The sequence below is a fragment of the Schistocerca americana genome, chromosome 1 (genome assembly GCF_021461395.2).
Source record: "Schistocerca americana isolate TAMUIC-IGC-003095 chromosome 1, iqSchAmer2.1, whole genome shotgun sequence".
Classification (NCBI taxonomy): domain Eukaryota; kingdom Metazoa; phylum Arthropoda; class Insecta; order Orthoptera; family Acrididae; genus Schistocerca; species Schistocerca americana.
Window position 1 is genome coordinate 478,613,853 of NC_060119.1, and position 14,916 is coordinate 478,628,768.

A 14,916-nucleotide genomic window follows, 5' to 3' on the forward strand; every position below is an offset into this window, starting at 1 on the left:
TGCACTAAGTGACTAGCATAGTACCACCAAAAACAAGTACATGAGAGCATGTCTTCTGGCAATCAATACCATTTTTCCATTTCTTTATACGAAGGCACACATTCTAAATCTAACTGAAATCCTTGTAACTATCTAGTAATTAGTAAAACAGCATGAATAATATTAAGAAAGACTAAATTGCCGCCAACAATCTTCTCAGCAATGATTCAGAAGCTTATGATTATTATAGATTAACAAACAATCCAGCAACCTGATGAAAAGGCATGGGTTTTAATTTTAAATATCTATCTCTGCCACACCAGAGAGTAAACATTCACATGAACAGATATGAGAACATCTAAATTAATATAACTCATGGAAGGTTTGGCTTGTTACTTACCTAGGATTTCAGACAGGGTGGGACAGTTCAGAGTCTAACATACAAATACATATTTCTGGCAATAAACTGCAGACGTTGTTAGTCAAAGTTGATGGGATTCAATGCAAAGAAAATCAGATTACAATTTAGCGTCCACTGATAATAGGGGCATTACAGATGGAAAACAAATTTGAAGTGAACAATGTTGGGGCGTGAAGTCAGATGTGGTCTTTACATAGGATGCATTCCAGCATTCGCATTAAGCAAATTAGGAAATCATAAGAAATTCCAACCCAAATGTACATCAGTGTACCAACTCACTTGGTCATACTGCAAGTTTGTAGAGTCTTGGTAAATGCTAAATTTCAAGCAATGATTAGTTTTTTACTTCATTGTACGAACAAGTTAAGTAACCACTACAAGCGCAATAGTCATCCCGCTCGTTATTCTCATGACACATGTCTGACAGAGCAAGAGGAAGCTGTTTTCTGTCTGTCACTGTTAGTCATTCACGATGTTGCCAATGGATATCTGTGGAGTGACTTGTTAGCTGAGGGTGTTGCACCACATCCCCAAGAGGAAATAAAAAAAAATGCATTTTTTGAAAGTTACGTTGGACTATGCTATCTCAGTTGGATTGAAACAGAGCTACACTTTTTATGTATGATGAGTTTCTATTGTGACTGGATGATGGTGAGAAATGAGTGCACCTCGGTGAATGGTGGCCAGTTGGTTCCCAGGCAGACAGCACTGCTTGGATGACGCAGCATGGCCAGCAGCTACAGTGTCACAGGTGTTCTGTGTCTTGAGGTGGCTTGTGTTTCAGTGGTGTCTTCTGAGCTAGGTAAGCTGGCTTGCACCCTAAATGTATCTATCCCTTTAAAGCTGAGTGAGTGCACTAATACTTCAATCCACAACTGTGTATGGGCCTTGACAGGGCAGCTTCAGTAATCAGTGCAGTGGACCATGTCAGGTCCTTGAAAGCTAAAGTTGGTCATTTCCCAAGCCTTGTGGTTCCACCCAGTTACAAAGTTTCTACTTGTCTCAGGAGTCCTGCAAGGAAATCCTAAGTGAGTACGGAGGTCCAGTACATGGTTTTGGAAATTTGTGGTAAGGTCTTGTGGGACCAAACTACTGAGATCATTGGTCCCTAAGCCTACACACTACTTAATCTAACTTAAACTAATTTACGCTATGGACAACACACACACCCATGCCTGAGGGAAGACTCGAACCTCAGACAGGGGGAGCCGCCCGGAATGCGACAAGGCACCTCAGACCGTGCAGCTACCCTGCGTGGTGACATGGTTTTAATGAATCTCATGACACACACAAATATTTCACTGTACACCAGTGTTCTTTTAATACACTTCATAATCATAGTAGCACTGCTGGAAGGGCATCAACCCACGAATTCATCACATGCCACGTAATAAATAGTGTCCTTCAAGAAATGGTGTAGGTGTTCCACAATATTTTTTGAAGTTGCACAATATGATGAAGTACTTGTTATGTGTATCCTGTACACCCACACCATTGCACAAAATATTTCCACCTCTCCCTGCCGACCCCACTCAGAAGACAAATGCTGGTGACAGCCGGAATGAGAAATCTAACTGCACCAGATCCTCAGCAGTTTGTGTTTACAACAGGAATACTTCTGGCCACCTAGTGTATCTGTTGATCATCATGATGTAGTACCAGTAGTTACATGTGAATGGAGGTGGTCCTACAAAGCATAGGTGGACGTGTGAGAACTGTGCCTCTGGGATGTCAAAGCTTCCAAGTGGAGCACCTACAGAGGGAGGAGAAAACCATGGAAACACCAAATATACAACTATGATTAATACAGTATAGGAAAACCTTTGGCATTGTAAACAGCTTCTATTCCTACTGGAAAGGGTAAACACATGTTCTGTATGGTTTTCAAGTGAATCTTATACCACTCTTCTTGCAAAATAGTGGTAAGCTCAGGTAATGATGGTGGAGGTGGATAGCGATTATGCACCTTTCTCTCCAAAGTAGGCCACAAAGCTTCAGTAATAATTGTTAGCCAGTGGAGATGCGAACTATTCATCCTCATCCTCATCCTCACAAAACCAGTCCTGTATGATGCAAGCTGTGTGAACAGGAGCCCTGTTGTCTTGTAGTACAGCATCACCATTAGGAAACAAATACTGTACCATGGGATGGACCTGATCAGCAAAAACAGTAACATAATCTTTGACAGTAATGCAATCTGCAAAGTAATCATAAAGCCCATGGAATACCACAATAAGGCTGCCAAATCGTCATCAACTCCCGCCATATTTATCTCTTGGCAGCAAGCATTCTGCATCATAGGCTGGGAACAGCTTACACCAGATGTAAACTCAGTCAGATGTTGGAAACAACGTGCAGTAAGAGTCATCTGACCAAATTCCATTGCTCCACAGTCCAGGTTTTATGGTTTTAGTGGCACATTTTCCTGTCGCAGCGTTAGCATTACTGATGTGTAGTTTCTGAATTCAGCTTACCCTCCAATTCTCAGCTTATGGAGCTCCCTCCATGTTGTTTTTGGTGCTGATAGCATTTGCAAGTGTGACATTCGGTTCTGCAGTGATTTTTGCAGCTGTTGTCCTCTTATTTTAAGCCATAATCCTCTTCATCTACATCTCAAAGTTTTGAACATGGCTGCTTGGTCCAGTGACCGTTTATAAGTTAAAATTGAAACAAATGAGCCCTCGGTCACAAGTTTTTAGTCTTATTAACCAGGTTTCAACATTTCTAAGAGTGCCTTCATCAGAATTTAGACATTTACAGTGGTCTATAATATAATTACAAATTTAGGCAAGATATATATATATAAAAATAGAGGGAAACATTCCACGTGGGAAAAATATATCTAAAAACAAAGATGATGTAACTTACCGAACGAAAGCGCTGGCAGGTCGATAGACACACGAACAAACACAAACATACACACAAAATTCAAGCTTTCGCAACAAACGGTTGCTTCGTCAGGAAAGAGGGAAGGAGAGGGAAAGACGAAAGGAAGTGGGTTTTAAGGTAAGTCTTAAGTTTTAAGGCAAGTCTTTCCACTCCCGGGATTGGAATGACTCCTTACCCTCTCCCTAAAACCCACTTCCTTTCGTCTTTCCCTCTCCTTCCCTCTTTCCTGATGAAGCAACCGTTTGTTGCGAAAGCTAGAATTTTGTGTATATGTTTGTGTTTGTTTGTGCGTCTATCGACCTGCCAGCACTTTCGTTCGGTAAGTCACATCATTTGTGTTTTTAGATATATTTTTCCCACGTGGAATGTTTCCCTCTATTATATTCAATCATTAATTTGAACCCAACAATTACCTTTGTTATTGTCACTGTTGCATTTCGAAATCTTTCCTGTCATCTTATTTTCTCTTTCTTTTTTTGCAAGTAGTTTCACTTTGTATTCACCTTCTCCTCTTTACCGAATCTACCATACAATTTTATCCCACCTATATACACTCAATAATACGTAACCCACTTCCAAACCATAACCAAAAAAATTTTTTTTTCTGCTTTCAACAATACTGCCGCTACAAAATCCACCGTTTCCAGTTCACAAACAGTTCCTTTCAGCTATTAAACAGTCATTTCGGCCAGTTCCAATAACCTTCGCTTTTTTTCCATTTCCGTTTTTCCCACGTCACTGATCCTTTTTAGCCGCTTCCCACAGGTTTTAACGTCATTATTTCTCCGTCAGACAATTGTTAGCCTCATTTTCACAATCTGCCACCACAAAACCATTACATTTACACGCAGTTTTTTCTAAATTTTCCTGAATTGCTCCACCCTTTAACGTGTTTTGGCGGCAACACAACCACATAACCTTTGTGCACATCATTGTCTACCAACCCAAGTTCACCACAGGATCAACATAGCCCAGCTATAACCAACACCTTTTCGCCTTTTTTCACACCAGATCTCCAGTTGCTTTCTAGTTCACCTTATCTCTCGCCATATATTTTTATTTTCATTTTCATTTCAGCCCCATGTTACACTTTCCACCTTCTAATACCATGTCACCCTCACAACATCCCCACAACGACCCCATTAAGTTTTATTTACATTCCCTCCGCAAACATGCCTTCGCCCTAGCCAGATTACACTCCCATATTTTATTTTCCCAGGCTTGTCTGACATTTGGCATTACCCCCAAAGGCCTCACACTTAAAGTTCCCATCTCTGGCTGTAACCCTTCTTTCCATCAGTCCCTATACCAGCTCCAAACTGAACAATCCATTGCCCTCACCCACCTAATCCTTCACCTACACATCAACTCAGCCAATGAACACACCCATCAACTCCTATCCTTAATAAAAGTCCTCAATCTTTCCTCTCCCACATCCACACCGGCTGTTCAGAGCATCCTCCTACAGGCCAATCGCAAACTAGAACAGCATGCCACCCTCCACCTCAAAAAATTATTCAATCTCCTGGTTTCCCACCTCCGGAAAGGCAACTCACTCACCCTTCACAACCTTTCCAGCGAACCTCAACCTCCTCTCATTGCACACAGACCCAGTCTCTCCCATATACACAATCTCCCATTTCCAGCTCCACTCCCCCCAAAACCTCAAAATTCCAATCAACACAATCTGGAACCACAACACCCTAATTCAGTAGTTAACCTTTCCTCCAAACCTCTCTCCCAATCTGAAACCTCTGTCCTATCCAAAGGCCTCACCTTCAGCCCCACTCCCAGATTCAACCAAACAGCCCTTGTCAAAGATTTACTGTCCTACACCCGTACTCTCGGCTGGAAATATCACTTTGCCTCGAAGAAAAATGATCCTAATCCTACTCCTAATGGTCCAACTCCCCAAGACACTATCCAAATTGAACCCTGCCTGGAACAGTTCCGCCCTCCGCCACAGCGGGACCCACCTCCTCTTCCTCAAAATCACCCTCTCCAACCTTTCCAGGAATTTCCGACTTCCAGCCTTGCCTCTCAATCCTTCTTAAAAAACCTTAATCCTACTCCCAACATCACCACTGCTGAAGCCCAGGCTATCCGTGATCTGAAGGCTGACCGATCCATCGTCATTCTTCCGGCAGACAAGGGTTCCACAACCGTGGTACTTGATCGTCGGGAGTATGTGGCTGAGGGACTGCGTCAGCTTTCAGATAACACTACATACACAGTTTGCCAAGGTAATCCCATTCCTGATGTCCAGGCGGAGCTTCAAGGAATCCTCAGAACCTTAGGCCCCCTACAAAACCTTTCACCTGACCCCATCAACCTCCTGACCCCACCTACATCGCGCACCCCTACCTTCTACCTTCTTCCCAAAATTCACAAACCCAATCATCCCGGCCGTCCCATTGTAGCTGGCTACCAAGCCCCCACAGAACGTATCTCTGCCTACGTAGATCAACACCTTCAACCCATCACATGCAGTCTCCCATCCTTCATCAAAGACACCAACCACTTTCTCAAACGCCTGGAATCCCTACCCAGTCTGTTACCCCCGGAAACCATCCTTGTAACCACTGATGCCACTTCCTTATACACAAATATTCTGCACGTCCAGGGCCTCAGTGCGATGGAGCACTTCCTTTCACGCCGATCACATTCCACCCTATCAAAAGCCTCCTTCCTCATTACCTTAGCCAGCTTCATCCTGACCCACAACTTCTTCACTTTCGAAGGCCAGACATACCAACAATTAAAGGGAACAGCCATGGGCACCAGGATGGCCCCCTCGTACGCCAACCTATTCATGGGTCGCTTAGAGGAAGCCTTCTTGGTTACCCAGGCCTGCCAACCCAAAGTTTGGTACAGATTTATTGATGACATCTTCATGATCTGGACTCACAGTGAAGAAGAACTCCAGAATTTCCTCTCCAACCTCAACTCCTTTGGTTCCATCAGATTCACCTGGTCCTACTCAAAATCCCATGCCACTTTCCTTGACGTTGACCTCCACCTGTCCAATGGCCAGCTTCACACGTCCGTCCACATCAAACCCACCAACAAGCAACAGTACCTCCATTATGACAGCTGCCACCCATTCCACATCAAACGGTCCCTTCCCTACAGCCTAGGTCTTCGTGGCAAACGAATCTGCTCCAGTCCGGAATCCCTGAACCATTACACCAACAACCTGAAAACAGCTTTCGCATCCCGCAACTACCCTCCCGACCTGGTACAGAAGCAAATAACCAGAGCCACTTCCTCATCTCCTCAAACCCAGAACCTCGCACAGAAGAACCCCAAAAGTGCCCCACTTGTGACAGGATACTTTCCGGGACTGGATCAGACTTTGAATGTGGCTCTCCAGCAGGGATACGACTTCCTCAAATCCTGCCCTGAAATGAGATCCATCCTTCATGAAATTCTCCCCACTCCACCAAGAGTGTCTTTCTGCCGTCCACCTAACCTGCGTAACCTCTTAGTTCATCCTTATGAAATCCCCAAACCACCTTCCCTACCCTCTGGCTCCTACCCTTGTAACCGCCCCCGATGTAAAACCTGTCCCATGCACCCTCCCACCACCATCTACTCCAGTCCTGTAACCCGGAAGGTGTACACGATCAAAGGCAGAGCCACGTGTGAAAGCACCCACGTGATTTACCAACTGACCTGCCTACACTGTGAAGCTTTCTATGTGGGAATGACCAGCAACAAACTGTCCATTCGCATGAATGGACACAGGCAGACAGTGTTTGTTGGTAATGAGGATCACCCTGTGGCTAAACATGCCTTGGTGGACGGCCAGCACATCTTGGCACATGTTACACCGTCTGGGTTATCTGGATACTTCCCACTAACACCAACCTGTCAGAACTCCGGAGATGGGAACTTGCCCTTCAGTATATCCTCTCTTCTCGTTATCCGCCAGGCCTCAATCTCCGCTAATTTCTAATTTCAATTTGCCGCCGCTCATACCTCACCTGTCTTTCACCAACATCTTTGCCTCTTTACTTCAGCCCGACTGACATCTCTGCCCAAACTCTTTGCCTTTACAAATGTCTGCTTGTGTCTGTGTATGTGCGGATGGATATGTGTGTGTGCGCGAGTGTATACCTGTCCTTTTTTCCCCTCTAAGTTAAGTCTTTCCGCTCCTGGGATTGGAATGACTCCTTACCCTCTCCCTTAAAACCCACATCCTTCCGTCTTTCCCTCTCCTTCCCTCTTTCCTGATGAGGCAACCGTTTGTTGCGAAAGCTTGAATTTTGTGTGTATGTTTGTGTGTCTATCGACCTGCCAGCACTTTCGTTCGGGAAGTCACATCATCTGTGTTATATATATATATATATATATATATATATATATATATATATGATTATGCACCTTTCTCTCCAAAGTAGGCCACAAAGGTTCAGTAATAATTGTTAGCCAGTGGAGATGCGAACTATTCATCCTCATCCTCATCCTCACAAATCCCTCTCCTTCCCTCTTTCCTGACGAAGCAACCATTGGTTGCGAAAGCTAGAATTTTGTGTGTATGTATGTGTCTGTTTGTGTTTCTATAGACCTGCCAGCGCTTTCGTATGGTAAGTCACATCATCTTAAGTGTAAGTACCGACTAACAATACAAGACAGACACAGTACTTACATGTCACATATAAAATAAATAACAAGCCACAAGAGCTTTAGTCACAAAATACTTAAAAGGAATGTGTGAAGGCAAGCCTCTAAGGGCTGCTCATACCTGTACAGCCACAGGTTGCAAACTGAAATGACACAGGATTTTAGGTGGACATCATGCACTCTTAGAAGTGTTGAAACCTGGCTCATAAGGCTAACAAATTGTGATCAAGGACTCATTTGTTTCAATTTTATCATCTACATCTATATCTACAGCTACATGGGTACTCTGCAAATCACATTTAAGTGCCTAGCAGAGGGTTCATCGAACCACATTCACCATAATTCTCTGTTATTCCATACAGCGCACAGAAAAAACAAACACATATATCTTTCTGTGCGAGCTCTGATTTCCCTTCTATTATTGTGGTGATCGTTTCTCCTGTTGTAGGTTAGCGTCAACAAAATGTTTTTACACTTGGAGGAGAAAGTTGGTGATTGAGATTTCATGAGAAGATTCAGTCACAACAAAAAACACGTTTTCTTAAATGATGTCCACCCAAAATCCTGTGTCATTTCAGTGACACTCTCTCCCCTATTCCACAATAATACAAAATGTGTTGCCCTCCTTTGAACTTTCTCAATGTACTCCATCAGTCCTATCTGGTAAGCAACCCACACCGTGCAGCAGTATTCTTGAAGAGGATGGACAAACATAGTGTACGCAGTCTCTTTAGTAGATCTGTTAGGTTTTCTAGGCGTCCTGCAATAAAATGCAGTTCTTGGTTAGCCTTGCCCACAACATTTTCAATGTGTTCATTCCAATTTACATTGTTCGTAATTGTAATTCCTAGGTATTTAGCCGAATTTATGATCATCAGATTTGACTGATTTATTGTGTAACTGATGTTTAACAGATTCCTTTTAGCACTCATGTGGATGACCTCACACATTTTGTTATTTAGGGTCACAATTGCCAATTTTTGCTACATACAAATATCTTTTCTAAATTGTTTTGCAATTTGTTTTGATCTTTTGATGACTTTACTAGTAGATAAACGACAGCATCATCTGCAAACAACCTAAGACGGCTGCTCAGATTGTCTCCTAAATCGTTTATATAGATAAGGAACAGCAGAGGGCCAGTAACACTACCTTCAGGAATGCCAGAAATCACTTCTGTTTTACTCGATTACTTTCCGTCAATTACTACGAACAGTGACATCTCTGACAGGAAATCACGAATCCGTTCACATAACTGAGAAGATATTCCAAAAGCATGCAATTTTAGTACAAGCCACTTGTGAGGTATAGTGTCAAAAGCCTTCTGGACATCTAGAATAACAGAATCAATTAGAAATCCCTTGTCAATAGCACTCAACACTTCATGTGAGTAAAGAGCTAGTTGTGTTTCACAAGTACGATGTTTTCTAAATCTGTGGTGACTGTGTTTCAATAGACCATTTTCTCTGAGGTAATTAATAATGTTCAAATACATTATATGTTCCAAAATCCTGCTGAATGTTAATGATAGGGGCTTGTAATTTAGTAGAGTTCTCCTACTACCTTTCTTGAATATTGGTGTGACCTGTGCAACTTTCCAGTCTTTGGGTACAGAGCTTTCATCGAGTGAACAGCTGTCTATGATTGTTAAGGATGGAGCTATTGTATCAGCATACTCTGAAAGTATCCTCACTGGTATACACAGTCTGGACCAGAAGACTTGCTTTTGTTAAGTGATTTTCAACTGCTTCACTACTCCCAGGATATCTACTTCTAATTTACTCATGTTGGCAGCTTTTCTTGATTTGAATTCTGGAATATTTACTTTGTGTTCTTTGGTGAAGGAATTTTGGAAGGCTGTGTTCAGCAACTCTGCTTTGGAAGTGAAGTCGTCCATAGTATTTCCATTGCTATCGTGCAACGAGGCATTGATTTGTCTTGCTGTTAGCGCACTTCACGTACGAACATGATCCCTTTGGATTTTCTGGCAGATCTCGAGGCAAAGTTTTGCTGTGGAAACTATTATAAGCATCTTGCATTGAAGTCCACGCTAAATTTCGAGCTTCTGTATCCATTGGAGATTCTGTATCCATTTCGATTTGGCATATTTTTTACATTGTTTCTGCAACAGTTTTCTGGCCCGTTTTGTGCAGCAAGGAGGATCAGCTCCGTTGTTTGTTAATTTATTTGATATAAATCTCTCAATTGCTGCTGATACTATTACTTTGGCTTTTCAAGCTACATCTGGTCTATACTTACACTGTTAATTTGGAATGATTTGAGACTGTCTTTAAGGAAGGCAACAACTGAATTTTTATCTGCTTTTTGGATAGGTATGTTTTTCGTTTAGTTTTCGAGGATTGGCGGCTTACAATATTCAAGGTCCTTATGACAACCCAGTGTTCAAAAATCCCTGTATCCATTTTGATGCTCGTTATTAGTTCAGGATTATTTGTTGCTAAAGGGTCAAGTGTGTTTTCACAACCATTTACTATTTACGTGGACTCCTGAACTGACTGCTCAAAATAATTTTCAGAGAATATGTTTAGCACAATTTCTGATGATGTTTTATGCGTACTTCCTGATTTAAACACGTATTTTCGCCAACATATTGAGGGTAAAATAGTCATCACCAACTACAATTATATGAGTCGGGTACATGTTTGAAATCAAACTCAAGGTTTCTTTGAATCTTTCAGCAATTGTATCATCTGCATTGGGAATTATTATTTTATTCCAATTGCCAAGAATGGCCTCTGACCATACTAACTCACAGAAACTATCTATTTCAATTTCGCAACACACTAAACTACTTCTAACAGCAACAATAACACCACTGCCAACTGTGTTTGGACTATCCTTTTCGAAACACCTTTAGGTTCTTCGCAAAAATTTCGGCTGGACTTAACCCCAGCTTTACCCAGTCTTCAGTGCCTATAATGATTTGAGCATCAGTGCTTTCTATTAGTGCTTGGAGTTCTTGTACTTTCTCAACACAGTTACGACAATTTACAACTGTTGCACAAATGGTTCCTGTATCTATATTCTTCCTGTGTTCACTCTGCACCCTTAAAGACTGAAGCTCTTTTTGTGTTTTCCTGAGATTGTTTAACCTAAAAAACCACCGAGTCCATGTCACACAGCCCCTTCTACCCATGTAGCTGCCTCCTGCATTTAGTGGACTCCTGACCTATTCAGCAGAATCCAAAACCCAACCATCCTATGGTGCAAGTCAAGCAATCTGCAGCCTACACGGTTGCAGAATCATCCAAGCCTCTGATTCAGAGCCTCCACTCGGCTCTGTACCAGAGGTCCACAATCGATCTTGTCGACAACACTGCAAATGGTGAGCTCTGTTTTCATCTTGCAAGCAAGACCGGCAGCCTTTACCACTTCTGTTAGCCACCCGAAACCAGAGATAATCTCTTTCGATCCACAGTGACACACATCACTGGTACCGATGTGAGCCACCACCTGCAGTTGGCTGCACCCTGTGCTCTTCATGGCATCCGGAAGGATACATTCCTTGCAGACCTGTTCCATGTCTGGAATGACTCCACCCGGTATGCACACGGAATGCACATTGTCTTTCTTCCCCTTCTTGGCAGTCATGTTCCTAAGGGGACCCATAACATGCCTAACACTGGAGCTCCAAACTACCAATAATCTCACCCTCTGCAATTGCCCAGATCTTACAGGCTGAAAGGTTTCCTCTGAAACAGGACAGGTGACTGCATCGGGCTGAGCGACAGTGCGACTCCCTGGGAAGTCTTTCGCAACCTGCCACACCCTGAGGCGAGTAGTAACTGGGCTAGCCACTGGTGAGGACCAATTAGAAGACTCAGACGTGCTGGATGTCCATTGGATCCCCATGGCTGGCCCACAAAAGTGATGCCCATCCACTGCAGCTTCAAGCTGTGCAACCGAAGCCATCATAGCCTGGCGGTGAAAGCTTTCTGCCATAATCACTCAACACACGCTTTTGTATGTGTACTCACTTAGCAGATGATGTATTTCTGCTCCCTCTGTATTCAGTGTAAATCTTCAATACAGTGTTTCTTGAAGCACCTAACACTTGGGCTACCTTGGTTAGGAAAGCATCCACCACATGAACACCAACAATATGCCCGTGTTCCAGCTCAGCTCCAACATTATGTGCTCACGACTCCATAGAGCACAGTTCTGACCTCGACTGACACTTGAAGTGTAATGAGGCATTGCACAGGTGCTGCTCATACTCAAATACAACAGTGTCATCTGTAGGCCCAGCTAGCATCTGCATTTATCTTCAAGCATGCACTTCTTGTGGTGTTTCCATATTTTCCTTCAATCCCTGTACATGCCATATCATTTTGCACTTCTGGCATGTAATGCAGGTCTGAGTCCTAGTACAGCAGTCCATCTATATACTGGGATATACAAAATGGTGCATTAGTACTGCCTTCACAGCAGTTTCCCAGATAGTCGAGTCCATGAAGAAAGTTGAAAACCCATCATCATAGAATTGCAAGCACAAAAAACTGGTGCCAGTCGGGTGACTCATCACAATATATCAGCTACTCAGTGCCTGGCAGTGACGTGCGTTGCAAGAGCAGAGTTGTCTCAACTATCAGTATGTCCTTCAACTCCTTGTTATTTTTCACTGCCACTAGCTGAAAGAAATCCACTGGAATAAAAATGCTTTCCACTCAAGGTAAAATGTCGGCAGTGACATTTTTTGAACTGCTTGCTTGCACATTGTGTGTCATAAATTACAATATCACATTTAATAGGTTGATTCGCAATGAAAAATAGTTACAAGTATTCCATGGCAGCAGAAATGCAAAACCAGCAGCTGATTGTCTGCATATACAGTGAAGGCATGTCTTCTAACAATGAATCTGAAATACAACTGCTTCATATGTGCCTGAAAGTTCTGTGTAAAATAGCAGCTGCTTATCCATGATCTTCTTGGAGAAGAAAACCAAAGGTTGTCTGTACTCATTAACACTGTTTTAGTACAGTACCAATGCAGGATGAGGCATCCGAGAAAATCTCTAGTGGTGTGTTGGCAATCAGGTGCGCAATGAGAAAGGCTTTAGTGAGGCTTGTCTGGCAGGCTGGAAATTCCACCTGTAGTTTTTCAGTCCTAATGACAGGAAAGGAATCACGTACTTTGGGACCAGCAAAGATGGCATGGAGCAGCACATGGGCCTAATCCAGTCAAAGTAAAAAGTGATGGTAAAAGTGTGTCACCCCTAACAACCAATACGTTTTGCGCACTGACTTCGGTGGACCATATCCTCTTTGGCACTGATATTGCATTTGGCTAAATTTATGATTTCACAGTCAACAAATCATTGGAAAACCATTTACAGGTGTCTTTCATATGACGCCACCAACATACAATCAATGTATGCAAAACAGAAGTCCAATCCCTGCAAAACATCATTGATAAGAACTGAAAAATATGTGTTATGTTTTTAACATCACAGAGCACGTATGGATATTCAAATAGTCGAAAGACTGTAGTTATTGTAATTTTATGGATGTCCTCTACTGCATTTGTTTTTGGCTTTTATTTGCTCCAAGGTTGAGGAAACAATGTGCCGCACCATATGGCATGCAAAATCCCTTATATCGATCAGTAATTGTCTAGCAACAATAGATTCCCAGGGGTGGGACCAGCTTTTTGAAGCTGCCTATAGAACGGTATATGCTATGGGTCTAGTTGCTATATCTTGCAACCATTCATCCTGGTGTAATATTCCAAATGGAAAAAGGACAAAAGTAAGTAAAAAAGAGAGAAAATAAACAATAATTAAAGTAACATACCCGAGGAATAGAAATGAAATACTGTATTTAAATCAACTGAATTAAAATAATGATTTTCTTTAAATGCAAACATTTTAGGTCGTAGTCATAATGATAAAGGTCGGAGAATAAAGTATATTGCACCCACCAGGACATGAAACCTCAACCTTCAGCATGCCAGCTATATAACACTATCAGTTAGTGTATTTTTAAGGCTCTAATACATCTTCAGAAATTCTATGTTGTCAATTACTCACACAAGTATGCACACCAGGATGTATTGCTACAGGTTGTGATATCTGGGAGACTAAGCTACAACACTGAAAAGGGGGTTTCAATAAGACGATCCCACCCCTTGGAACCTCTCCTTTTGAGTGTTAAAGTCTTCTGTAGTCTCGACAGGCATGTTAAACAATCAGTTTCTTCAGAACCAAATGAATGGGAGGACCCCTATTGGTATCTGGTGGTCACGCCACACCTGCTTCGACCACTGCATTGAATTCTGTTTTTCTGATGTGGAGTTTGTTGGGTGCCAGTCGTATGAGCGTTGACAAAACAGGAGGACCAAGTGAGGTCCTCAGGTGATGCACTGTGGAGTGATGAAGTGAAGATGGCACCCTGAAAAGTCGTACAACTAGCAGAAACTCGTTTAGCAGGTGCACCAGGGTCAGGGACATGGCAAAGAACAGTACCGACAGATCACTGCACTGTGTGGGCTGGCCTGCAACCTTCAACTACATGATCCAGCACCAAAATGGAAGTGTTTCTTTTGTCCTCGATGAGATTAGAGGAGGACAAGAAATCCAGCCCTGTGATAGTAAGGATCACATCTGTGACAATAACTCACCACTCAGATGGTCTTCACAGCTGTCACAGTAGGCAACAGGAAACACACATCTGAGGTGGTACCCACTACAGATTGAGTCTTAGTGGTCCTGTCTGTTACCGCTAAATGCTGCAATCGTTGCCCAGTTGGTACCTGCCCACTAGCCTTGGGAGGTTACCATTTGCATTCCCTGCCCAGGAGCATTCCCTTCTATAGGTTCTTAGTAAATGGTACACTCGGCTAAAGATAAGTCTCTGAATTGGTTCATAATACAAACGAGTTAAATAGCTACTACAAGCACGATTATTGTCCTGCTAATCTGACAACCGCTCACACTCAATGCTCGCACCACTGCAGGTAACAGTCTACTCCTCACCAGAAA

The 14,916-nt window shown here is 42.7% G+C and overlaps 1 protein-coding gene across 1 annotated transcript in view; it reads right to left on the reverse strand.

Annotated features, from left to right (window-relative positions):
• Positions 1 to 14,916, reverse strand: part of LOC124604130 (erythroid differentiation-related factor 1) — a 235,027-nt gene that overhangs the window by 194,589 nt on the left and 25,522 nt on the right. The window lies entirely within an intron of this gene.